The sequence below is a fragment of the Dipodomys merriami genome, unplaced genomic scaffold (genome assembly GCF_024711535.1).
Source record: "Dipodomys merriami isolate MVZ:Mamm:240054 unplaced genomic scaffold, mDipMer1.0.p SCAF_298, whole genome shotgun sequence".
Taxonomy (NCBI): Eukaryota; Metazoa; Chordata; class Mammalia; order Rodentia; family Heteromyidae; genus Dipodomys; species Dipodomys merriami.
The window spans coordinates 1018648-1045538 of NW_027204470.1; the positions used below are offsets into that span (position 1 = coordinate 1018648).

The window sequence follows — 26891 nt, forward strand, 5'->3', positions numbered from 1 at the left end:
TTTATAGAAAAGTTTTATACTTCCCAAACAATCCAAATTTTGGCATATATAAGCAAAATCCCAAAATTAAACATATGTAAAACATTAAAACTTTTAACAAAACTTAACACTTGCTAGAGTGTTCATTATGACAGGTGCCTTTTATAGAATAATTGAATTCCTCTTCCTGCACATTTTTTTATTTTTTATTTTATTTTATTTATTTTAATTTAATTTAATTTTATTTGTGAACATACTGTACAGAGGAGTTACAATTACATGGGCAGGATAATGTGTACATTTCTTACCAAGCATTGCAGCCTCCTCCTTTGTTTACCCTTCACATCCCTTCCCAGCCTCCCCCCTCTCCCCCAATCCCAATCCTTCTCCTTCCCCCCCTTCCCCTCCCCCCCCGCACCTACGTTGTAAAGCTCATTTTGGACATGACAACTTGTACTTCTCATTGTTGCCACAGGTCCACCTGTATCCTTAAACAACTGGTTTTTCCCCATCTCCTCCACAAGTTATACTGAAATCAAATATAGTGAAAGCAGGGGGAAGGACATACAAAGCAACAAAGAGATAATCTTATAAATGCGTTAGAAACACATGCATGAAAGAAAAAAACATTAAAATACACATCTAAGGGTTCATTTTCCTGACATCACATTATCTGACCTTTTCCGCTTGACTCATACATATACTAGATATTACAAATAAGGGAAACCATGGGACCTATGTTTCTTTGGGCCTGGCTTACTTCACTTAATATAATTTTTTCCAAGTTTTTCCATTTCCTAACTAATGGGGCAATATCCTACACATTTCTTGAACAACAAATATCTGGAATTATTTTGTTTTGACATGTCAGTCTTGATTTTATTCTTAAAAGTGTGCTTATGTAAGAAATATATGGTTCTAAAATTACACAACAATTCTTTTGAACTTACTAGTTTTGAACTTACTAGTTTAATAAAAACTTACTAGTTTAATAAAATCAATAAAAGTATACTTTATATTTAAAAAAAGTTCTTTGCTCAATTCAGCATCGCATACACTAATATTGGAATGATACAGAGAAGATTAGCATAGCCCCTGTGCAAGGATGACATGCAAATTCGTGGAATATTCCATATTTTTACAAAAACAGATGCTGGAAGGGATGTGGCCCCCAGGGAACAGCACTGCATTCTTGATGGGAGTGTAAACTTGTTCAATTACTTTGGAAAGCATTATGGAGGTTCCTCAAAAGACTCTACATAAAGCTCCCCTATGACACAGCAATCCCACTTTTGGGGATTTACCCAAATGATCACAAACAAGACCATACTAAAACCAGCAGGACAACTATGTTTATTGCAGCATTATTTACCATAGCTAAGATATGGAACTAACCCAGATGCCCCCATTAGATGAATGGATCAAGAAAATGTGGTATATATACACAATGGAATTCTATGCCTCTATCAGAAAAAATGACATCTCCAAATTTGTTAGGAAATAGAAAGACTTGGAAAAAAATTTATTGAGTGAAGTAATCCAAGTCCAAAAAACATAAGTCCCATGGTTTCCCTTATTTTCAATAACGAATATATATCTGGGATAAGCAGAAAAGCTCAAACGATATGTGCATAATACCAGACAAGATGATGTTAAGGGAATTGAACCCCAAGATAGGGACACAAGTGGTTTTATGTTTCTTGCTATTGTTTCTAACTTACTTATAATGTACGATGTCATTTATTTTTGTTTCTTTGTATGTTCCTCCCCCACACTATAACCCCTGTTTTCTCTGTATTTGAAGTTGGTGCACTACATCTTGTAGGAAATTTGGGGAGAGGAAGCGAAAAATGCTCAAATAGGGATGCAGTTTAACCAATTGTAACCATGAGATGCACAAGACACTATGTTGAAAAATGAACTTTACAATTTAGGCAGGGGGATAGAAAATGGGGAGGGGAGTGTATTTGTGGAGGTGGGAGGGAAAGGATAGTAGGGGAAATATAAAGGAGGAGGTAACAATGCTTGTTAGAAAATGTACTAATTTCCTTCCTCATGTAAATGTGACCCCTCTGCACAGTATTATTACAATAAAAAACATATAAAAATGTTCTGAGATGGAAGAGTTCATTTCCTCTATTTTACCCATATATTATCGTTAACAAAGAAATTAATGCAGAACACTGATATGAAGGTAATTTGAATGTATGTGTGTGTGTGTGTGTGTGTGTGTGTGTGTGTGTGTGTGTGTGTGTGTGTGTGTGTGTGATCTCGGCAGCGCACCAGCAAACATACGTGAGCATGCAAACGCACCCAATGCATGTGTGTTGGAGTGCTCAGAGTTAAAATCAGGGCTTCAAGGTCTTGCAAGGCCTTTCCTATCTAGCTTGTTGAGCTACTATATGAGCTACATCTCCATTCCTGGCTTTTTGCTAGTTCATTAAAAATTTTGAAAAATAATTTCATGAAGTTGTTCTTTTTGTTTTTGTTTTTGTTTTTGTTTTTTGGACCTTATTGGCTCCGGAATGTTATCCACAGATCTCAGGCTCCTGAGTAGATATCCAGATTAGATAGGATTACAGGTGTGACCAGCCAACACAAGGCTTTCAGAATAATTTTTAAAATAGAAGAAAATTTACTTCGTGGGGCCTGTTTTATTATCTCCTACTTTTAAAGCATTTTAGAGTGATTATATGTGAATTTATTTCGTTTTTGGATTCTTAAAAGACAGTAAGTGATGATATTTAAAGGTTTTATTACTTTTTAAAAAGGAAACTGGAACTGTGGGACAGAAAAAATTTGGCTCTCTTTGGACCTCAATTTATAAGCTCTGCTCTGTGCATGATAACCCAATATCACAAACATAGTCTGTGTTGAAGACAAAATGTGATAGAAAACAATCACCATAATAACATAGCAAGTATTGCTATGCTATTATTTCTTGGTCAATATGAATATTGAATTGAGAGTGTAAGAGAATGGAGAGATTTTACCCACCTTTTTGATATTTCTGAAAGACTTTTGGAAACTTTGACTCATTTCCTTCCTTACTGTGTGTGTCTGTGGGACATGCACTTACTGTCTTTAATTACAATTTTTCTCAACAGTAAAATGGCAATAACATTAGCATTATAGCAAATGTTATCTTAAGAATTAAGAGAAATAAAACTTATGAAACACTTAACATATACTTCTATGAATGAACTTTTAGTTTAGCTATGTCTTTTTAAAATACTAAACAGAATGTGATGAGTAGTGCAGAAACCATTACATGTAATGAGCAACCAGAAGTAATATCTATTGACCATACTCTGCTTCCAAGGAAGCCAGGTAGATAACTTCTCATGCTGTAAATCAAACTGGTTATCTCATGCCTTGATCTTGTAAAAATATCAGGGACAGAACGATGAAGGAATGTTGTAGACTGAGGTGAAATACATATGAAAATGTGCAAAACTGAAAAAACATAAAAGTATCAGAGCAGTATATTGTGTTTACATCATTCAAGTTACAAAGATAAGGAAGACATAGAAAATGAATTCTCTTTTTGATGTGCTATCATAGGTCCTTAGAAGGATGAACACTTTCCTCATTCTTGTAGAGGAATCATCAGATGAGGGGAACTGTATATTTTTTTGTTTTCATCCTTACATTTATTCTTCACTTTCAAATCTGAACAACATGAGACAGAAAGAAACCAAGGGAAATTAGTCACACAGACTTTGGAAAGAAAAATCAAAGTAAAATAAATAAAATACATATAGCCTTGTAAAAGGTCTAACTAAATTGAGTTATATAGTCTCAAGCGTTAACAGAAAATGATCTAAGCAATATCATGTTATAAAAAATTGAAAAATGTTAGGAGTTGCTTAATGTTTTCCTTTCTACTACCGTGAACTAATTATTGATTTTGTATAGAGAGATTAAAGATGAGGTTAACAAGAAACTTGATTAAAAATGGACAAATGTTTTGAATAGACATGTTTTCCAAAAAGCCCTGAAAATCGCGTGTGGGTTTACAAATTTGTATTTAATACAACTTCTATGTGGCTTAATTCTTTGTAAAGAGAAGTCATTAGAGAATTGCAATTCAAAATTACTAAGATACTTACTACTTCATAACTATCATAACTCATCAAAAATATCCAAGGAACCAGGTAATTCCAAGCGATTAGGAGGTTGGGGTAAAAGGATTTGAGTCTAAGGCCAGTCTTGGGTACTTCACACAGTAAAAACCTGCCCTTTAAAAAAACTCAAAAGGTAATAATGTTGGATCGCGAGACTGTGGAGAAAAGGAAATTTTCTACACTCTTGGTCAAAATACAGGTTAGTGTTCTCGTTGTAGAAAGTAGTATGCAGTTTTTTAAAGATATCCAAAGTTGAAATATCATCTGGCACACCAATCATGTGATTATTTCTCTCTGGGTAACTTGTAAATACATCTGTAGTTCATTGTTATTCACATTATTCACAACAATAGCCAAGATATAGATCGAAGTTCAGTGTTCAACTACAGACTAATAAAGCAACTGTGGTACTTGCACAAATATCTTTTTTCTGTTGATACCAAAGTAAATTTTTTTATTATTTTCCTGTTATCATGTGATTAACCTCTAAATTATAAATCCAGATATATGATTTAATTTAACCAAAACTATTTATTGAGTTTAAGGACCTTCTACTCTCTACATTCTTCACAGTAAGATCACCAAATATGATGAGTCTGAAATAATTAGTCTCTTTTTGGCCTATGTTAATATTATTTACAATGTGTGTGTAATGTTTAAAAAGTAGTATTTATTTTAGCTTAATTGCTCTGAAGAGATAGTAAATGATATTATCAAAGCCTAAAAATGATTAGATTTAAAATTTAGAATTCAGGAAACGGCTTTGACCACGCTGCTTACTGGAGCCTTCACTACAACCTGTGGGTGAACAAGAAAGAAGGGGGTAACAATACTCAGCAAGAAATGTACTCCTTACCTTACACATGTAACTAATCCCTCTTTAAAGCATCTTTACAACAAAATAATTTTTTGTTAAATAATGAAAATAAAACCTAACGGGAAATAGAAAAACAATTTAAAAATTTAGGTTTAAAACGCAAGTAAAATTTAGGCCTACACGCTGAGCAAGAGTTATGATAAATGTGAAAAAAAGAGGATTATATTAACATGATGGTTCGGTTATATTTAGGCTTAGGATTAGGCAAGGTGTTCCAGTTAGAGCTGGGGTTAGGATGAGAAAAAGATGTAAGGTATTGTGTAAAACTGCCACACATTTTAAGAAGAATGAATGGCAAGAATGAATGAAAACCAATCTGTGTTACTTTAAACATTCAGTTATAATTTGGTTTAATGTGTGAGATACAGTTTTATTCTGGTTAGGGTTAGGGAAGGATAAGTTTTAAGGTAAATTTTAGTTTTCCACTAAGAAGTAGAAGCCAAAAAATGTGTGATTGAATAGAATCTAGACAATTTTCTTTACATTAACCATTTGGTGTTAAATCAAACTTTGATTAGGATTAGGTTTCTGGTTATCCGGGGTTGAGGATAGAGTAAAGAAATGGTTTAAACTGGTGGCTCGCACCTATTATCCTAGCTACTCAGGAAGCTGATTTCTGAGGATAACAGTTGAAAGGTAGCCCCAGTAACGGTGCTGTTGCTCAAATGGTTAAGTGCACACCTTGAGCTATAGAACTCGATGATTGTGCCCAGGCCCAGAGTTCAAGCCCCACGACCGACAAAAAGAAAAAAAAAAAAAGAAATGTGTCAAATGTTAAGTAAAGCTGAACTTCTTTTTTAGGTTCTAGGAATTCAGGAAAAATTTTAATAATGGAAGTACAATGTATTTCATAATATCAGGATTTGAGATCAATGGGTATAATGATTCCTGTTATAGAACAAGATACATTCAGTGTTAAGAGTGAGAAAGTCTGTAGAGTTTACAGAAAACCTGCAATTTATTTCGAGAATGAGGGTCAAATTGAAGTTAAATTTTAATTATAAGTCTAGTAAGTATTAGAATGAATGTGAACTAGAGAATTGTTATTAATAATAGAATGTACTTACAATTAGGCTGATGGTTATACTCAATGTTCCAGTTAAGAAAGATTAAGTTTAGGGTTAGAAAATGACTAAGATATTGGAAAAAAATTGAAACATATGTTTGGAAGTCTTATTTGAAACAAGTTAGGATGAGTGAAAACTAGTGTACTTGTGTTAGTGTTAGTATTGTCATATAATTTGGATTAAGATTAGGGTCAGTATTTTCTTCTGATTATATTTCTGTTATGAATAAGAAAGTTTTTAGTATAAAATTAGGTTCTCACTAACAAGTAGAAGCAAATATGTGAGAATGAATAGTAACTAGAGGTTTATCATTATGTTTATTCCTCAGTGACCATTCTTGTAAGGATTAGTAAGAGTTTTCAAGCCAGGTTTAAGTTGAGAGTTAGCTTTAAGTAATGTACTAGATGGTAAGTAAATCTGAAACTGTTTTAGGATACAGTGGTTCAGGAAAAGGTAGGATCAATGGAAACTACAGTATTTTTCCTGGTAAGACAATTTGAGGACAAATAATATAATGGTTCATGTTAGGGAACAAGATAACTTCAGAGGTAGAGTCAGATAATTTGTGGGAATTAGGGCAAACAAACTCATTTCCAGAGCGAAAACTGGAATATTCATGAGAATGATTAAAAACTAGACTTTTTCTTTAACATTAGAATTGGATTATAATTAGGGTGAAAGTTAGGTTTCAGTTCCAGCTGAGGTTAGTGTAAGCATAAGAGAAATGGAAAATTTAGGGTCAAACTGAATGTAAATCTTTGAATGAGAAGTCAAGTTAGAATTAGAATGAATGTGAAATAAGAAACTGCTAATAATATTAAGATTAGGGTATGATTAGTGTGAGGGTTAACCTCAATATTCCAGTTAGGTTAGGATTACAATAAAGACAAGATAATGAGTGAAACTACAAACTATGTTAAGAAAGATAAGTTGAATAGAATTTGGATGAATAAAACTAATGTATTTGTGTGTTTTTTAGATACCAAAGGCCATTAGTGCTAGGTTTAGGTTTACTTTTCTAATTAAGTTTAGGCTTAGGGTTAGGGAACGGTAACCTTTAAGGTAAAACTGAGTTTTCTGCTGACACTTTCAAGTAAACTAAGTATGAAATTTAACAAAAACTACAGAGTTTCCCTAAGTTTATTATTCAGGGTTCAATAGGGTTAAATTTAGAGTTAGGTTTCTAGTAAGGATTAGGTATATAGTTATGGTTTAGAAGTAGAGTAGATTTTAAGTAAACCTGCAACTTGTTTTTGGAGATACAGGAGTTCAGTAAAAGTTAAAATCTGTGAAAACTATGGTATTTTTTATGATATGAGGATTTGAGATTAATGATTCCTAATAGGGAACAAGATAGATTTCAGTGTCCAAGTCAGAGAATCTTTAGGATTTGGAGCAAACTGCAAATCATTTCAAAGACAATGCTTATCTAAAAGGAAGTAATCTAAACTTGAGTAATTTCCATTAATTTCAGATGTGGTTACTATTATCATCAAGGTTACTCTTAGGGTTCTGACCAGAATAGGAGTTAGGATTAGGGAAATGGAAGGTTGAGAACTTGAGTGACTTACTTCCTTTGTGAATGTATATGCACTATTCCAGGACTTCAAATCAGTGCTTGGGTTCTGTCCCTGAGCTTTTTGTTGTAGGCTGACATTCTACCACTTGAGCCACAAGTCCACTTGCAGCTTTCTTTGGCAGTGAATTGGAGATAAGAGTGTCACAGACGTTCCTATCTCAGCTGACATTGAACTGAGATCCCCAGATCTCTGCCTTCTGATTAAAAATAGGATTAAATGTATGAGCTACTGGTTCCCAGGAATGTGCCTGAATTTTACTGAATGCTTTTACTTTTGTTCGAGATCGAGACATGAATTCAATATCTGACAGCTTTGCTCACTATGTAGCAATCTGCCACTTGAGCCATATCTCCAATAATGATTATTTTAAATAGCTGGAAATCATTAAATTTTCTTCAGATGATAGGCATCATTACAGTTGTTCTAAAATTCATCCTAATGAAAAAAGATTTATAAACCCTAGAGATGATCTGAGCAGATTCTCATGCTTTGCTTATAAATGCATAACATTTTAGGGACATGGCTTTTTAATTATTAAGTGGCAAAGGAGTTATCATTAAATAAAGCAATTTATGCATACAAAATACCTTGCTCAATGCCAACCCTTTCAATAGTCTCATCCATCCCTCCTCAATGAATCTCTTCCTTCACTCTTCTTAAATTTGTAGGATATTTACTGGATTCCTTTCTGAACTTCCCCCCTTTTCTCCTGTTCATTCTACCTTCTTTTCACCCTTTACCTCTCTTTTGACTACCCACTTCCATATTATCCATCAACTCTACTCCTAGGCATTTATCTGAAAGTTTGCAAGCCAGGATATAGTAAAATTTTCAGCACAACCATGCTTACTGAATCAGCCCAGATACACCTCAAGAGAGAAATGAATGAAAAAAATTTGCTACACACACACACACACACACACACACACACACACACACACACACACACACTGGAAATTCTACTGACCCATCAGAAAGAATATTGTACCATTTGTATCTCTTATTTCTCATTTCTTCTGCCTGGTATCCCATTTTTGCCTTACTGTCTCTGTACTGCAGTAACTGCCACATGCAAACTGATGTAAAAGATTTTCAGAGTTATTGGCTATTCATAGATTCCTGAATATGATGTCTTTGCTCATTTTGTATATTCATGACTTTGATTAGTGATTGTGCAAATACATTTTTACCATTTGCTACACAGAAAAGAGATGAACCACTTGTACATATATTTACATACATGTATATACATACATACATGGATATATGCATTTTATGTTTACAAGAATGATGGGGCTAACAAAAATCATATACATTTTACTTCCTTTTCAGTTCTTTCAAAGCCGAAATAACTTTGTCTCTTTTGAATACCTAATTTTAAAGAGGATGTCACCATATCTGCTCTGTCAGTGGCCTTGAAATTAGATGTTCAAATAGGACAGTTATTTAGGCTTTGTGGTGGAAGACAGGAATATTACTAGGGTTTTATTCAGGAAAAAGCAGTAGGCTCTGTAAGGGTGAATGAAGCAATTTTTCATTAAATTAAATATTATCTCCTGCGATAACCTGATTTTTTTCTTATTTTAAACCTAAACTTTTTTGACATTAAAATTTAGATTCATACATTTTTTGAATAGATAAAACTCTTAGTGGGCTGGGAAGGTGACTCAGTGGTAGACTGCTTGCTTTGCATGCATGAGGCCCTGGGTTCGATTCCTCAGCACCACATAAGCAAAAAGAAAAAAACCAGAAGCGGTCCTGTGGCTCAAGTGGTAGAGCACTAGCCTTGAGATGAAGAGCTGAGGGACAGTGCCCAGGCCCAGAGTTCAGGCCGCAAAAACGGACCCCGCCCCCAAAATAATCTTAGTAACTGGTCATGTATTTCTGAGGTTTGATTACCAAGACATTTCAGATAAACACTGAATTTCATGGATTTTATGTCAAGGTTGTTTTAGAAATTGAATCAATCTCCATATGAGATAAAGCAAGATATTCCATGACTTATGCAATTATTCCAATAGACTTGAATATACCTTACTTTTGAATGGTAGGAGATTCATATTATACCTACAATATAGAATAATTAAGAAATAAATGATCGTATTCATTTTTCCCTCATCTAGAAAGAAAGAATCTCATCATAGATGACAAAAACTTGAATGGAAGGGTCATAAAATTATGAAAAATTCATCATTAAGAGTTAGATGAAATAGTCATTTTTGAAGATCACCTCTTGAAGCTTCCATTTCTTTTAAACAAAATGTATTTGCACTCAAAATATCTCTCCAGCAATGTTATAACCAAACCACCTCCTTGCCAAATAGTTTCTCTGATTAATCAAATAAATATTTAACTATGTTGCCATAAAGAGGTGAACCCTTTCAAGTGGGCATAGTTGTAAGAGATTTGGTCACTGAGGACTTATGATCAAAGAGGGTGTTAAGATCAAAGTCTTTTCCTCCTCTTCCTTCTTTTTCGTCTCTGTCTCCTTCTCCTTCTCCTTTTCCGTCTCCCTCTCCCACTCCTATTCCTTCTCTTCTTTACTTCCTGGCTTCCATGAATACACATACTCCATCACATGTTCCTGACATGGTGTACTGTGCCACCACCAACCCAAAGCAATGAGGATAAGAAACATAAACTGAAATGTATAAAATCAGAAGGCAAGAATAATCTTTTCCCCTTTTAAGTTAATTTTATAAAGTATTTTGTCATATTAAAAGGAGACTCTCACAGCATGCTCTCATTTATTATGAGGGATAAGATTTACAGGAAAAAAATCTGGCTAACATCGCCCTAATACAATGATGTATTAAATTAACATTATATTAGAACAAATCTACTTTAAAATATCAGATATACTTCAATAAGAGGTAAAAAATCACCTCTATGGTTTCCTATGAAAAGATGATAGAAAACAATCTGTTCCTCAAGGAAATTGACCTATAATTGGCAGTATTAATAAATGATGTAAGAAGACTATAGAACAAATTTCAACTCAAAGCGCATGATATAAAATTTACTTTGTCCCATGTATAGTATCTATGTCTGGCTCCCAAAATGACTGGAATTTTATCATATTTTTAATTAACTTTAAGTAGTTGTGTGGGAGTTGCTGTTTGACAAAGCAGTTTCTGAATAGTGTTTAGTAAGTCCTTTTTTTCTTTTTTCTTTCCTGAAGTTTGAGCTCTGGGGCTGGGCCCTATCCCTTACCCAGGGATGCCTTTGGATGAATGCTAGAACTCTATCACTTGAGGCACAGCAGAACTTTCAGATTTTTCTCAGATTTCATTGGAGATAAGAATCTCACAGATATTTTTGCCTGGGCTGTCTTCAAACTTCAATCCTCAGAATCCTGAGTATTTGGATTACAGGCGTAAACAGCTATTTCCCAGCTTAATACAATGTACCTTTTTTTTAATTTTATTTTATTTTATTTGAGAGCATACTGTACAGAGGGGTTACAATTACATTGGCAGGATAATGCATACATTTCTTACCAAGCATTGCAGCCTCCTCCTTTGTTTACCCTACACCTCCCTTCCCAGCCTCCACCCTCCCCCCCAACCAATCATACCCCCCTCCCCCCCCACACCGACATTGTAAAGCTTGCTTCGACATGACATTTTGTAATTCTCCTTGTTGCAACAGGTCCACCTGAATCCTTAAACGACTTGTATGTCCCCATCTCCTCCACATGTTATACTGACATCAAATAAAGTGAAACGGGGGTTACACTGTCGGGGAGGGACATACAAAGCAACAAAGAAATAATCTTATAAATGCTTTAGAAACACATGCATGAAAGAAACGAAAACATTAAAATACATATTTAAGGGTTCGTTTTCCTAACATCACATTATCTGACCTTTTCCATTTGACTCATACCTATACTAGATAATGCAAATAAGGGAAACCATGGGACCTATGCTTCTTTGGGCCTGGCTTACTTCACTTAATATAATTTTTTCCAAGCCTTTCCATTTCCTAACAAATGGGGAAATGTCATTCTTTCTGATGGAGGTGTAGAATTCCATTGTGTATATATACCACATTTTCTTGATCCATTCATCTACTGAGGGGCTTCTGGGTTGGTTCCATATCTTTGTTATGGTAAATAATGCTGCAATAAACATAGTTGTGCTGGTAGCTTTAGTGTGGTCTTGTTTGTATACATTTGGGTAAATGCCCAAAAGTGTGGTTGCTGGATCATAGGGGAGATCTATGTGAAGTCTTTTGAGGAACCTCCATACTGCTTTCCAAAGTGGTTGAACAAGTTTACATTCCCACCAACAATTCTGTCCACATCAACTCCAGCATCTGTTGTTGTTAGAGTTCTTGATTTTTGCTGTTCTAACTGGAGTGAGGTGATATCTCAATGTTGTTTTGATTTGCATTTCTTTTATGGCTAGGGATGTTGAACATTTCTTCATGTGTCTATTGGCCATCCTTCTTTCTTCTTCAGAGAAGCTTCTCTTTAAGTCTTTCACCCACTTATTTATTGGGCAGTTGTTTCTTTGAGGATTTGTTGTTGGGTGGTTTAATTTTTTGAGTTCCAAGTATATTTTAGATATGAGACCCTTGTCCGTTGTATGGCTAGTGAAGATCTTCTCCCAATCCGTGGGCTTTCTATTGATCGTGCTAGCTATGTCATTTGCCCTGCAGAAGCTCTGCAACCTTATGCAATCTCATTTGTACAACCTTTCTTTGATTTGTTGTGTTTCCGGGTCTCTATTCAGAAAATTTCGGCCTGAGCCAAGGAGACCTAGGGTTTCTCCTATTCCATCCTGTAATGTTTTCAGAGTGTCTGCTTTGAGTTCAAGGTCTTTGATCCATTTGCAGTTGATTCTGGTGCAGGGTGATATATAAGGATCTAGCTTTAGTTTTCTACATGTAGTTAACCAATTTTGCCAGCACCATTTACTGAAGAGGCTGTCTTTCTTGCATTCTATTGCTTTAGCTTCCTTATCTAAGATTAGATGGCTATAGGTCTGTAGGTTCATTTCTGGGTTTTCAATTCTATTCCATTGGTCCTGAGGTGTGTTCTTATGCCAATACCAAGCTGTTTTGATTACTATGGCTTTATAGTAGAGTTTGAAATTTGGTATTGATATTCCTCCAGCAGTGTTCGTTCCGTTGAGAAGTTTTTTTGCTATTCGGGGTCTTTTATTGTTCCATATGAATTTTTGGATTGCCTCTTCTATTTCCTTGAAGAATGAGGGTGGAATTTTGATAGGTATTGCGTTGAATTTGTAGATAGCCTTGGGAAGTATTGCCATTTTCACGATGTTAATCTTTCCAATCCAGGATCATGGGAGGCTTTGCCATTTTTTATGTTCTGTGTTGATTTCCTTTTTCAAGATTTTAAAGTTTTCATCATTTACGTCCTTCACTTCTTTAGTTAAGTTAATTCCTAGGTATTTCATTTTTTGTGGGGCTATTACAAATGGAGTTGCTTTCCTAATTTCAGCCACACTTTTCTCTTTGTTGGCATACAGAACTGTTCATGCTATTCAACAAAAATGAACACACAAATTACCAGCTCCTCTGGGACACAGCAAAGGCAGTACTCAGAGGCAAGTTTATAGCTCTGAGATCCTACATCAACAAATTGGAGAGATCTGAAACTAGCAATTTAATGACACATCTATACCTCCTTGAAAAAGAGCAGCAAGATAAACCCAAATCCAGTAGATGGAAAGAAATAATCAAAATTAAATCAGAATTAAATGAATTAGAAACCAAAAAAACTATAGAAAGAATCAACAAAAAAAAGAGTTGGTTCTTCGAAAAACTTAACAAAATTGACAGACCCTTAGCAAATCTTATCAGAAAAAGAAGAGAACACACCCAAATTAATAAACTCAGAGATGAGAATGGAAACATCACCACGGAAACAACCAAGATTCAGAACCTTATAAGGGAATACTTCTCAAAACATTATGCTAATAAGTTCGACAACTTGACAGAAATGGACCTCTTCCTAGCAAATATTGACATGCCAAAACTAAACCAAGATGAGTTAAACTATCTTAACAGGCCCATATCAAGCATTGAAATAGAAACATCAATAAGAGACCTCCCAGCTAAGAAAAGTCCAGGACCAGATGGTTTTACAGCGGAATTTTACAAGGCCTTCAAAGCAGAGCTCACACCAATACTCCTCCAACTCTTCAATGCAATTGAAAGAGAAAGCTCACTACCGAACACATTCTATGAAGCCATCATAACCCTCATCCCAAAACCAGGCAGGGACTCATCAAAGAAAGAGAACTATAGACCCATTTCTTTGATGAACATTGATGCAAAACTTCTCAACAAAATTTTGGCCAATCGACTTCAACAATTCATCCAAAAAATCATACACCATGATCAAACAGGATTCATTTCAGGGATGCAAACTGGTTCAATATACGCAAATGAATTAATATTTTTCATCACATTAACAGGAGCAAGAACAAGAACCACATGGTTATCTCAATAGATGCAGAAAAAGCATTTGACAAGATCCAACACCCCTTTATGATGAAGGTTTTGGAAAAATTAGGAATCCATGGAACATTCCTCAATACAAGAAAGGCTGTATATGACAAACCTACAGCCAGCATTATACTCAATGGTGAAAAACTAAAGCCATTTCCTCTTAGCTCAGGAACAAGACAAGGATGCCCACTCTCTCCACTTCTCTTCAATCTAGTATTAGAATGCCTAGCTACAGCAATAAGACAAGATGCAGATATAAAGGCGATCCAAATAGGGAAAGAAGAAATAAAACTCTCCCTCTTTGCAGATGACATGATCTTGTATTTTTTTTTTTTTTGGCTAGTCCTGGAGTTTGGCCTTGGCAATATCCTTGATCTTCTTTTCCTCACACTAGCACTCTATGACTTGTGTCATAGTGCCAATTCCAGCTTTTTTTAATGAAGTATTGAGGAATCAAACCCAGGGCTTCACACATGCAAGGCAAGCAGTCTACCACTAAGCCACATTCCATGGACAATACAATACATCTTTATGATCATTACTCCTCATCCTTCACAATCCTATCTCATCCCTTAATTTACCTAATTTTGTAGAATATTCACTAACTTGCAATGTCATGTATAGTCACTCTGGTTATAACATAGACCATATTTTCTTGATAGTCTTTTTCATCAACATATTAAGTTATGCGTTACAGAATTCTGATTTTAAATTCTAAATTATCACTCAGATTCACCCATTACTAGTCTGAAAATGTTCCCAAGTTAATGCAAATGCGATCTGTATTTCGTCAGTAAAGTATAATGATTCTCAGAATGTAAAGAGTTGGAGTAAGAACATCACTTTCAGTTCTAGAACATTTTATTACTACCCTCTCAAAATACTCCAATATTTATTAGTAGTCACTCTCTGTCATCATTTCAACCTACTTCCCCTTGAGCAGCTATTATTTCATATTCTACCTACACAGATGTGCCCATTTTAAAATCTCTTATAATTAGAAAATATAGTCTACTTTATCTATTCTCCCATGTAATGTCACTCTTTCCAAAGTAAGTCCATGTAAATTTTTCTCATGGATAGAGCATATTGTTTTGAATCCATGTGTGTAATTGAATAATATACTCAATGAACATTTCAATATTTTATTATATGTTATTGCAAAAGGTTTTGCTATGTATATTCTTGTACATGTGTCTCTTTGGACATATATTGAAATATGTTTTGTATGTAAATTTATGGTTCAAAATGCTGGATCATAGAGGCAACTCTATATGTAATATCTTAAAGATTTCCAGTATTTTTGTATGTGTGTGTGGGGAGTCAGGTAGTGGGGCCTGAACTCTGGGCCTGGGCGCTGGCCCTCTGCTCTTCAGCTAAAGGCTACCACAGCGACACTTCTGGCTTTTTTTATTTTTTTGCTTATGTGGTGAGAAGGAATCAAACCCAGGGCCTCATGCGTGCAAGGCAAGCACTCTACCACTGAGCCACTTTCCTAGCCCTGCCAGTATTTTTAACAAACTGACCATATCATTTTAAGTGCCAAGCACCAATGTATAAGGATTCCAATTTCTACATAATGGTTGTGCAGGGCTATCTGATTGTTTCTATTTCCACTAATCACTACATGTAAGCAATGTCTAGGTATATTATGATATTTCCATATGTTCCTTCCTTGGTTGTTGTTATATTACTATAGAGATATGTATTTGGATTTTTTGATAATGTATTCAGGATGTTTAAAGATTTTCATTATCATTAATATGCTCTTTATATATTTCTGATTCAAGTCTATTTAAATAAATGCACATGTATACACACTATGTGTACAAATGCATGTATTCATACTTTTATGTGTATATATACTAATAATTATATATGTGTGCATATATAAGAATATACAGATATGTACATACATGTATATATACATATATGAATATTATTATTTTCATTTTTCTGTAAGTTATCATTTCACTTTATTGGCCAAACATTCCTTTATTGATTTTACTTTATTTTATTTTATGGTCAAGATGTTGTACAGAGGAGCCAGGTGCTGGTGGCTCATCCCTCTAATCCTAGCTACTCAGGAGGCTGAGATCTGAAGGTCGTGGTTTGAAGCCAGCCTGTGAAGGAAAAGTCCATGAGACTCTTATTTCCAATAAACCACCAGAAAACTAGAAGTGACCCTATGGCTCAAGTGGTAGAGCTCTAGACTTGAGCTGAATAGCTGAGGGACAGCACCCAGGCCCAGAGTTCAAGGCCAACGACCACCACCACCACCAAAAACAACAACAATAAAAAGAATACTGACTCAAAAAGCAATAGTATTAAGCAGTCTTACAAATAGACTCAAGTCTAACTTTTTAGTATTATCTTAGATACCAGCAGCCTTCTAGTATAATGAGCCATGAGCCCTCAGAATGTTGACAGAATTTCTTAGTTTATGTACACATTCACTAGAAGTATGTATTTTCTCATCTTTCTTTCATTGCACCAGAGAATGTGTATTTATCCTTTATGTCATACTTGAATACCAAAGCTTTTGGATGATATTTATTCATTGGTGTATATTAATTGTATGAAGAAATCTTATTGAAATATTTTACACTCTCACATATTGATGAAGGTCCTGATTAACCCATTTCTGGCTTTCTCCATTCCCATTGCCCTTTATTTTTCAACAGTTTTCTGTGAATTTCTTTGTGCTACCTTCACTTATCGTCAACATGTATGAGAGTGCTGTTCACCCACCAACATTGAAAATTATAAAATGCTGAGTATAAAAGCAAAAATCTAAATAAATGGAGACATAACTTTTGTGGATTAGAGGATACAATGGAGCAAAGATATAAATTGTCCCCTGCCTCCTTTCTTTTTGGTCATTCATGGTGCTTGAAATCTGGTCCTGGGCTTTGTCCCTCGGCTCTTCAGTTCAAAGTGAATGCTCTACTCATTGAGCAACTGTGCGACTTCTGGTTTTCTGGTGGTTAATTGGACCATAGAATCCTATGGACATTCCCATTCCAGCTGGCTTTGAACTACAATCCTCAGATCTCAGCCTCCTATGCAGCTAGGATTACAAGCATGGGCGAACAGTGCTCAGGTTCACAGTTTTATTTATGTTTATGACAATTTCGGAAAACACCTAACTAGCACTCCTTGAGTCACTGACAAAGAAAAATAATCTGGAATATATTCTCTGTCCAATATTAAAGCTGTTAGTGTGAAATTGTTATATTTGTAGAGGAAAGATTATACAGCTCAATGGGTCTGTAGGGCACCAGATTAAATTCTCATAAATATTATCAAGGAAAATTTAATAAGACATAAAACCAAACATTTCTGGAATGACATTCTCTTTAATAAGTAGTGATAGGTTAGACAGTATTTGGGAGAATTAAAAAGTGAATATTGACTTAAACATAACAATTTATTCAAATGTTAACTTCAAGCAGGATTAAAACATGGCATATAAAACAAAAAGAGTGATGTAAATGTAAAGCAAAGGAAGATGTTTTGACAATTTTGGAGATGAAGCATTCTTAAACTTGGATTTAAAATTATAGGAAAGGAAAACAATATAGTTGAACTCAATAAAAGTGTAAAACAGTTTAGTCTGTGAAAGGTCACATACATGTAGTGAATAGAGGAGCAGGTGGCTCATATATCTCATCCTAGCTACTTGGGAGGCTTTGAATTGAGTATTGCTGTTTGAAGGCAGCCCACAAAATAAAGGCCCTGAGAATCTTATCTATGATTAATTAGCAAAAAAGCCAGAATTGAGGAATGAATGAAATGGTAAATTGTTAACAAATTGCAACAAATCTCAGTGACCCTGAGTTCAAGTCTCACAACCATACATAGATGTACAAAAGTAATAGTAGTAATAGTTATATGATAATGATGATGATGATGATGATGATGATGATGATGATGATGATGATGATGATGAAGGGTACCCATAGTCAAGGATAAAGTATTTGCAAATCTTATACCTGAAGAATGCCTCAAATCTAGCCTCTCAAAACCCAATATTAAAAAGAACATCAATTAGAAACAAGCAAAATACATCTTGTGAAAAATAAGCACAAAAAAGCATCATTAGTCATCAAATAAATGAACATTAAAACAAAAATGACATCATAAAACATGAATGAGAATTACTTCACATAATACCATGTTTACCATACTAAATGCTATCAAGAAACAGAGAAACAGGATGCTGGCAGGAATGTCAAATGGGAAAGCCACTTCTGAAAACATTTTGACGGGTTCCTAGAATGAAATATGCAACCACCCACAGTATAGCACAGGAATTGAGCTCTTCAGGCTTTGTCTCCTAGAAATAACATATAACATTCATCCAAAGGCCAAAAACACAGAGGATTATAGCAGCAGTATTTCCTCTAGTCAAAGAAATAGAAATCAATTTGGGCTTTCTTCAGATTAATGGGAAATTAATTGTGCTACATGCTCCAATAACAGAACCAAGAGGCAATTAGACTGAATACCATACAATATTAAGGCATACAATAACTGAGAATAATCTACCATAGATTTGAGGGCAATCTTAAAAAGCTTATTTATTGCGTGATGTAGAATAGGAGAAAAAAAATGTGTTAGTTGCCAGGATGAAACAGGTTTGGTATGGGACAAACAGAAATAGTGGGTTTAATTATAAAAGGGAAGCATGACACAGACTTATTTTGGTAAAGAAAAGTATCTGTAAATATTGTATATTCACATAGAGTTGATAAAATTATATTGGACTTAATATGTGCACAAAAATTAAAGTAACTGAAGTCTGCATAAGATACTTGTGAAATATCAATGTCTTATTTATGATGTATACTAGAAATATTTAAATGAATTGGAAAAAGTATTCAAGGTATTTATCTGTGTTCTTACAACATCATAACGATCCATATTAACCTCAATAGGATTTAATAATATCTAGAAAACAGAAGTCAATATTAAATGTTTACATTGAAAACTAGTCTGGGTCCAAGCTTGAGATGAAATATACATTGCAAATTAAAAGGCAGAGATTTAGAAGACTGATATCAGGCCAGTTTTGGCAAAAAAAAAATCGTGAGAGACTACAAAAACAAAGAAAGCTAGATATAGCGTAATTTCCCTGTTATCTCTCGTTTGTGGAAGTGGAATTACATAACGATACCTTCCTTGGACCAGGTAGTATAATTTTTCTCAATAAAAAAATAAAACCAAACAACAAGAAAGGAATACACAGTGAGAAGTTTGGGCTAATTTTGTCACTATGTTTTGGGAAGTTTCCTATTGAATTGCAACTCATATATAATCCTCACTTGTGTATTAGACACGCTCTTCATTAAAGAACATTCCTAGATGCAAAATAGCTCATGATTCCCAACCAAAAATTTGAAAAAGTAAGTGTAATTCTGTTGGATTACAAAGAAATGTTGAAGGATTACAAAGACTTAAGCCTGGAAAAATAGCAAAGTTCATCTAATGTAGGACTTTGTCGACTTGGCTAAATTGGAAATTAGATTTAAAATATTTTTGTTTGTAATTTCATATTCTATAGGATACTACAAAATTCTTTTCAAGTAGAAGATTTAATTTACAAATTCACAAATGATTCTGGCATTCTATTTTCCTAGAATATTCTTTCAATTGAGGTATAATTAGAAATTAATTAATAGATAATTCCAACAGATCATGTATAACATGATAATGTGAATAATCTGGACAGAGTTGCCATCAAATGGATGCTATTAATTGATAAAGTTAGAAAAAGAGCAATTTTTGAGACTTTGATGTAACATCGTATAAGAGACTATTTGTGTGACATCTTTTTTCTTCTACATATACATAACACAGGAAGAAATGTCCTTAATTACATACCTCTATATACAATGAGAAAAATGTTAGATTTGAGGTTTGTTTTTATTGTTTTGTTTGTCCTAGGGCTTGACCTCTGGTCCTGGACACTGTCCCAGATTCTGTTTGTGCTCAAGGCTACTGTTCTAACACTTGAACCTTAGTGTCACTTTTGTCTGGCTTTTCTTAGCAATTTATTGGAGATAAGAATATAAGGAACCTTCCTGCCTGGGTGGCCTTTGAACCATAATCTTCAGATCTTAATATTCTGATATTCAAATCTCCTGAATATTTAAGATAAATAAAAATAATATAAAATAAAATAAATATAAAATAAAAATAAATAATATTTGCAAGTGTTCCAATCTCAAGAATACAACTGGGGGAAAATGATGCAGCAAAGTTTATTGTACTGTTCTTTGAACAATTGGGAGGGCATCACAGCAGAAGTGTAGTATTTTTTCACAATAGTGATAAGCTAGTCTTGATGTGAATTTAAGGAATTTTAAGGTGCACCTTACAAGTTGGAAACTGTTGGGCTAGGATGACTTTACGAAATAAAAACATGGGATTGATTGTCATAGAAATAATAGCTTACTCTGATGAACAAATGTTTACTCTTCAGGAATTAATTATTATAGATAGGTCATAGTCTTATCTTCTATCAGAATGTGGCTATTTTTTCTGTTGACTTTTAAATATGTAACATCTATTGGAAATTGCATGTATTGCAGTACTAATATTCAAACAGATACTTTTAAAAATATCTCTGGTATGGCATGATCAGAATTTGACAATGAGTAGTTAGTAGTCATAGGAATTTTGGAGAACACATATATTCTGTTCTCTTAATTATTCAATTTTAAAAGTTAGGAGTTTCCATAGAATTGAACTGTTTTCTGTTTTAGTATGAGGCAATACTAAAATAATGTTTTTTTCTAAATAATGGTGAGTATATTGTGAAAATATTGTATAGTTTGATAACATTCAAGTTAATAACCCTCTAATAAAGGGGTAATAGATTAGTATTTACTATACCAATACATTGAAATTATATTTTATGTAGCTAATTTTTTAAATTAAGTTTTATTGTCAAGTTGATATATAGTAGGGGTTGCAGTAATTGTAAGTTAGTGAATACATAACATGTCGAACTTTTTACCCCTCCCACACTTTTCTCACAGTTTTCATTCACCCCAGTAACCCTCACAAGTTGTAATGTAAATTTCCACCATGTTATCTTGTGAGTATTGCTATTACATTGGTTTGCCCTTTGTCCTTTGAGTCGCCATTTTCTTAGTCTTCTTCCCTTGCCACATTAAGATAAATGTGAAATCAACTACAGCAGGGGACAAGCCATAGGGGAAGACAGAAAAAAGAAATCACATAGTACACCTAAAAGAACTACCTCTGTTTCCATATGTAGGAGTTCATTTTGCTCATCATCAGCTTTTTTTTAAAATTGTTTTTGGGGGGTCAGGTCGTGGGGCTTGAACTCTGGGCCTGGGTGCTGTCCCTCAGCTCTTCAGCTCAAGGTTAGCACTCTCCCATGAGCCACAGCGCCACTTCCGACTTTTTTCTTTTTGCTTATGTGGTGCTGAGGAATCGAACCCAGGGCCTCAGGCATGCAAGGCAAGTGCTCTACCACTGAGCCACCTTCCCAGTCCCTCATCATCATCTTATACATAGCTATTGAGCCATTCTGCTCATCTGCTAGGACTATCCTAGATATTTCCTAATTATTACAAATTAGCGAATCCATGGAATCTCTTTCTTTGTGTCTTGTTTATATTATTTAGTAGAATTTTACCAAGTCTTTCCATTTCCTTATAAATTGGAAACATAGAAATCCACAGTGTATATACATATATATTTATGTATATATATATGTACACACACACACACACACACACACACACACACATATATATATATATATACACATATATATATATATATATATATACCACATTTTGTCAATTCGTTCAACTACTGAGTGGCATATTGTTTTAAAAAAAGATTGCATGTAAGTATCACTTAGGGTCATACAAAAATGACAGATGTCACTTCCCAGACATTCTAAAACATTTTATTGCTTGTACCACAGATTCATTTCTAGCTTTTGTTGGTTACTTTCTCTCTTTTTTTTTTTTGTCAGTCATAGGGCCTGAACTCTGGGCCTGGGCACTGTCCCTCAGCAATTCTGCTCAAGGCCAGCACTGTACCGCTAGAGCCACATAGCTACTTAAGGCTTTTTCTGCTTATGTGATGCTGAGGAATCTAACCCGGGATATCAAGAATGCCAGGCAAGCACTCTACCACTGAGCCCCCTTCCCAGCCCAACTGATGGTTACTTTCAAATCATAATCTAATGGACTTTTTATTTTTGCTTGGTCTGGTTTCAAACCACAATCCTGAGATTTTATCTTTGTGATTAGCTAGGATTAAAGACTTGAGACAACATTGTGGCTTCTACTTTTTCCTCTATAGTTATCTAATGCACATAATTAGTAATTTAAAACTGAGAGTATAGAAGCAAGATGGACAGTATGATATTGTGCTGTCAGAAATTTAAGCTAGTAAATTTCTTCTTAAGAGCATAAATAATACCATGATATAATATCAAGGAACTCACTATTGAACATATGAGCTTAAAGATCTTTCTAATAGGTCCATTCTTTATTGTTACCCAATACTAGAAAAAATGTATAATTAAGTAATAAAGTAGAAGTCCTTTGTAGGACTCCTTAACTTCCTTGTTTTTTAAAGAAACTTTTCATCTAAAAAAGTAGGCCTTTCTATTGTCTCCATGTGATTTTGATGATTGAATGTGCATAATTAGAAGTCCTTTAGTAGTCCTTTGCTATCAATTTAATCTCACTTTTTGTTCTTGGAGAATATAATGATTAAAGCAATAGTTTAGAATCAGCAAGCAATAGTTCAGAATCACACTTCCAGTGCAAGTGGATCACCAGTAAGTAATCCTCAATACCATTTTCCACAAAGTTTTGTCACAGATACAATCGGCCTGCCTTCTCTAACTGCTTTCCTAACAAGGACCTATTCCTTCACTGTACAGGAAAAGTGTGATTCAACTGATTTCAGTCATATCTGTTATTAGAATTATCAAGGATTTAGATTCTTGTTTGTAAATTGGTCAAAGCTATGTCTCTTTATCTAGGCTACTAAAAATGCATTTATTAATTTCAAGTAAATACAGAAATTCTATTTACATCTCCTTTAAAAAATAAAATTGTTTGCCGTATAAATTTATCAGAGGCATGGATTTGTGGCTTGCTAGGTCATTGCACATCTGTCTCTCTCTTCCTCTCTCCCTTTCATGGTTCTCACAGATAATATGATTGATCCCTTACTTTCCTAATTTATTTTGCTTTTCTATTTTTGGTTGCATCATTTAACTTTCTGCTCTGCCATTTCCCAAATTATTTACATAAAACACATTATTTCTTATTTTCTCATTCCTAGAATCAACTGCACACTAAGGCACTATTGGTCCTCATTTTCTCTCTGTACCTTTGAATATAGAGGAAAATCTTTCCTCTGCTTCCTATTAATTCCCTACTCTCGAGTTAGAATAATTTAGAATAGTAAAACTAGAAAATGTGAAAATAATTCATGGTGAAAAAACAGATGCAGAAAATTCACTGGATTTTTCTGATGAGTCCAACCATCCATCGGGAACTATTTGGGAAATATATGTACAACTCATGCCCACTGGTACTCAAAGTCTCTGGTTAGGCAATTCTAATGAAGACAAAGAACAAGATGAAAAAGTGAGGAATGGTATCATTTGCAAGAAAAAGAAAAGATGGAGAAGGATCCCAGCAAATTTCATTTTTGAGCTGCCGAAAATTATAAGGTAACTACAATGGGGAGACTACTTCCCAAAAAGGCTACTTATGTGGATACTCGGGATGACGATGAGTATACCCCTCTTCATCAGGAAGGCTACAGTGGACACTTAGACAATATCCATGAGTTGGTGGCTCACGGCAGATATTCATGCAATAACTGTGAATGGATGGACACCCCTGCTCAATGCTTACACATGGAATAATACCAGAGTGGCTTCTTTATTACTTCATCATGATGCAGATACCAATGCCCAAACTAAATTCCTCTTGACCACCTTTAATCTTGCTGCTGGGAATAGAAATAGCAAAGATACGCTGGATCTCCTTCTGTTGAAGCATTATATCAAACCAGGTATGAAGAACAAGTTGGAAGAAACTGCATTTGATATTGCCAAAAGGATAAGTATGTATCACTACCTCTTTGAAATTGTGGAAAGCTTTAAAAATTGTTCTCCTAAGTCATAATGGTTTGATTAGGTTTCTTAAATTTCAAAAACGCCAGTCCAGCCATTGTGTCCTTACAAAATATTTGTACAATACAAAATAACAGCAATATCTTACTTTAAAAATGCATGGATTCCATTGTATTCTTCCAAGTGAATTGCCTGACTTTGATGTCAAAATGTATTCGAGTTGTTTGTATACGTCTATAATGATTTCTCCAGATTTTGTGATTTTGGGGGGGGGGTTTCCGGTCATGGGGCTTGAACTCTGGGCCTTGGCGCTGTCCCTCAGCTCTTCAGCTCAAGGCTAGCGCTCTACCACTTAAGCCACAGCTCCACATCAGGCTTTTTTTCTTTTTTCCTTATGTGGTGCTGAGGAATCGATCCCAGGGCCCCATGTATGCAAGGCAAGTGCTCTACCACTGAACCACCTTCCCTGCCCCATGAGTTTGTGATTATTTTAAATCAGAAATAATTTTAACTTACCTGTTGAAATTAGTAGTACAGAAATTAAAGATATGTCTGGTGCTTGTCTGAGAAAAGTACATTTTAAAATATTCTGTATTCTGATTGTATAATGTCCATAATCTATTTCATTCTCTCCTAGGTATAATACGTTGAATTCTACATTGTTTTATAATATATGGGTTCATTAATAAATGTGTCCTTTCAGATTACATTCCATAAAGAAACAGTTTAAGATTCCTTTTTTCCTAGCTCCTTATAGTATTTTATTTCTTTGGGATAAAATGAAGATGTTATCTAATTTCAAATGTTTTGTAAAGGTTATGCTATGTAAAAGCCTTTCTAAGGTGAAGATTTAATACACTATATCAAATTAACTTTAATTCTATGATTTACATGTATTGTCACACTTGTATTTTTGCAATCAACTTTTTAATAACTATTTTTCATTTCTTGCATCTGAAGAATGAAAAATATGGAATACTTTACAAATTTTCATATCATGCTTGTGCAAGTGCCATGTTAATATTTGTATTGTTGTAACTTTGATAGTCGTACTGATGAAGCATGTAGTATCCTGTAAATTTAAGTAGTTAATGATGCAATCTTTATACAGGAATATATCCTTGGTTGCCTCTTTATAACAAGGAAATCTTATTGTTCCTAAAAATGCTATTGATCTTATTTCTCCTAAATTCTCTGTATAGTGGGAAATACTTATATTGTTCAGTCGATTGCTCACATTTGCAATTTTTTTGGTCAATGACTATTTTACGTCTTTTTCATTTTAAATTTGATCATACTTTGAAGTCTTTATACCTAGGTCCAAAGGTGATGGCTGTGGGGCTGGGAAGGTGCTCAATGGTAGAGCACTTGCCTTGCATGCATGAGGCCCTTGGTTCAATTCCTCAGCACCACATAAGCAAAAAGAAAAAATGCCAGAAGTGGCACTGTGGCTCAAGTGGTAGAGCATTAGCCTTGAGCTGAAGAGCTGAGGGACAGCGCCCAGGCCCAGAGATCAAGCCCCACGACCTCAAAAAAAGGTGATGGCTTTTCAAGTACTTATTTATCTAATGAGTTACCTTTGTGGAACTAATATATTCAAAGTAAGCCTTGCTTCAGAGCTACTTCTAAATTTCTACAGCTTAAAATTCCCAAATGAGGTCTTACAGGCACAAATGTCTACATGACACTTTACCCTTCTTCAATGTAGGAACAGACCAACCAGAATATGTTACCCTGACAGCATAGATTATCTTACTTGAACAAAACTAATATTAGTAACAAGGGATCATAGAGAGATGAACAGTTCAGATATAACTGTTCTGACTAGAAGGTATTTTATCAAAATGTAATTATTATACCTACCATTACAAAAGTAGCTAAAGCCAAGAAGATGAAAAAAATGTTCATATGCATGATTACCTAATGTCCTGGTCTGTCTACCATCCAACCAGGCAGGAACTCACACCACTGATATTCTATCACAAAATATTTCCATAGCTCCAGGAGCAGTCTGTCGCTACCGCCTCGACCAGCAAGGGAGACGCGACACCGGACTCTTCTCTCTGCAGTTTATTCAGGACCTTTTAGTAATCTTCTGACCCCAACCCCGGGGAGCATTCCCCACAGCCTTAAGTACCCACTGGGTAGCCAACCCTGATACGCCATGTGGGAACCACCAATAGGTTCAGGTGCGCGGAAGCAAGCCAGATTCTTTGCCTTAGCCATATCAGGAGTTGTTTACCACGAGAGCACTCGCCATCGGGAAGGCAGAGGGCGGAAGCTCGCACCATCTTCCAGGAGCGGCCTCTCGCAGCTCTCTACAGTTCCCCCTTTTTTGTTTAAAGAACACAGATGAGAACAGAGGTCTGATCCCTGTTGTGCAATTGCAAGGACTGCATACAAGCCTTCTCCCAGAGGGAGCCTTCTCTAGGGATGACTCAGCCTGTCCATTGATTCGTTTTTCACAAGGACGGGAAAAGGCGAATCGAACCCGTGTGCAATCAAACATGCTCTCCTCGAGGGCAAAACTCATGCCTCTCGACTGCAGTACTTTGGCTTTGCAATCTGTGTTCATTGTTTTAGGGTGGCAAGCCACGCTTATGGGGACTGACCTGCTCCAATGACTGT

At 34.9% G+C, this 26891-nt stretch overlaps 1 non-coding gene and 1 pseudogene across 1 annotated transcript; one reads left to right on the plus strand and one right to left on the minus strand.

The window, feature by feature from the left end:
* The first annotated feature begins 1016 nt into the window (after positions 1 to 1016).
* Positions 1017 to 1119, plus strand: LOC138839219 (U6 spliceosomal RNA). The gene has a single exon (XR_011375914.1). It is a non-coding gene; the product is annotated as a U6 spliceosomal RNA (small nuclear RNA).
* Positions 1120 to 25227: 24108 nt separating this feature from the next.
* On the minus strand, positions 25228 to 25327 carry LOC138839217 (U6 spliceosomal RNA; annotated as a pseudogene).
* Between the last annotated feature and the right edge of the window lie 1564 nt (positions 25328 to 26891).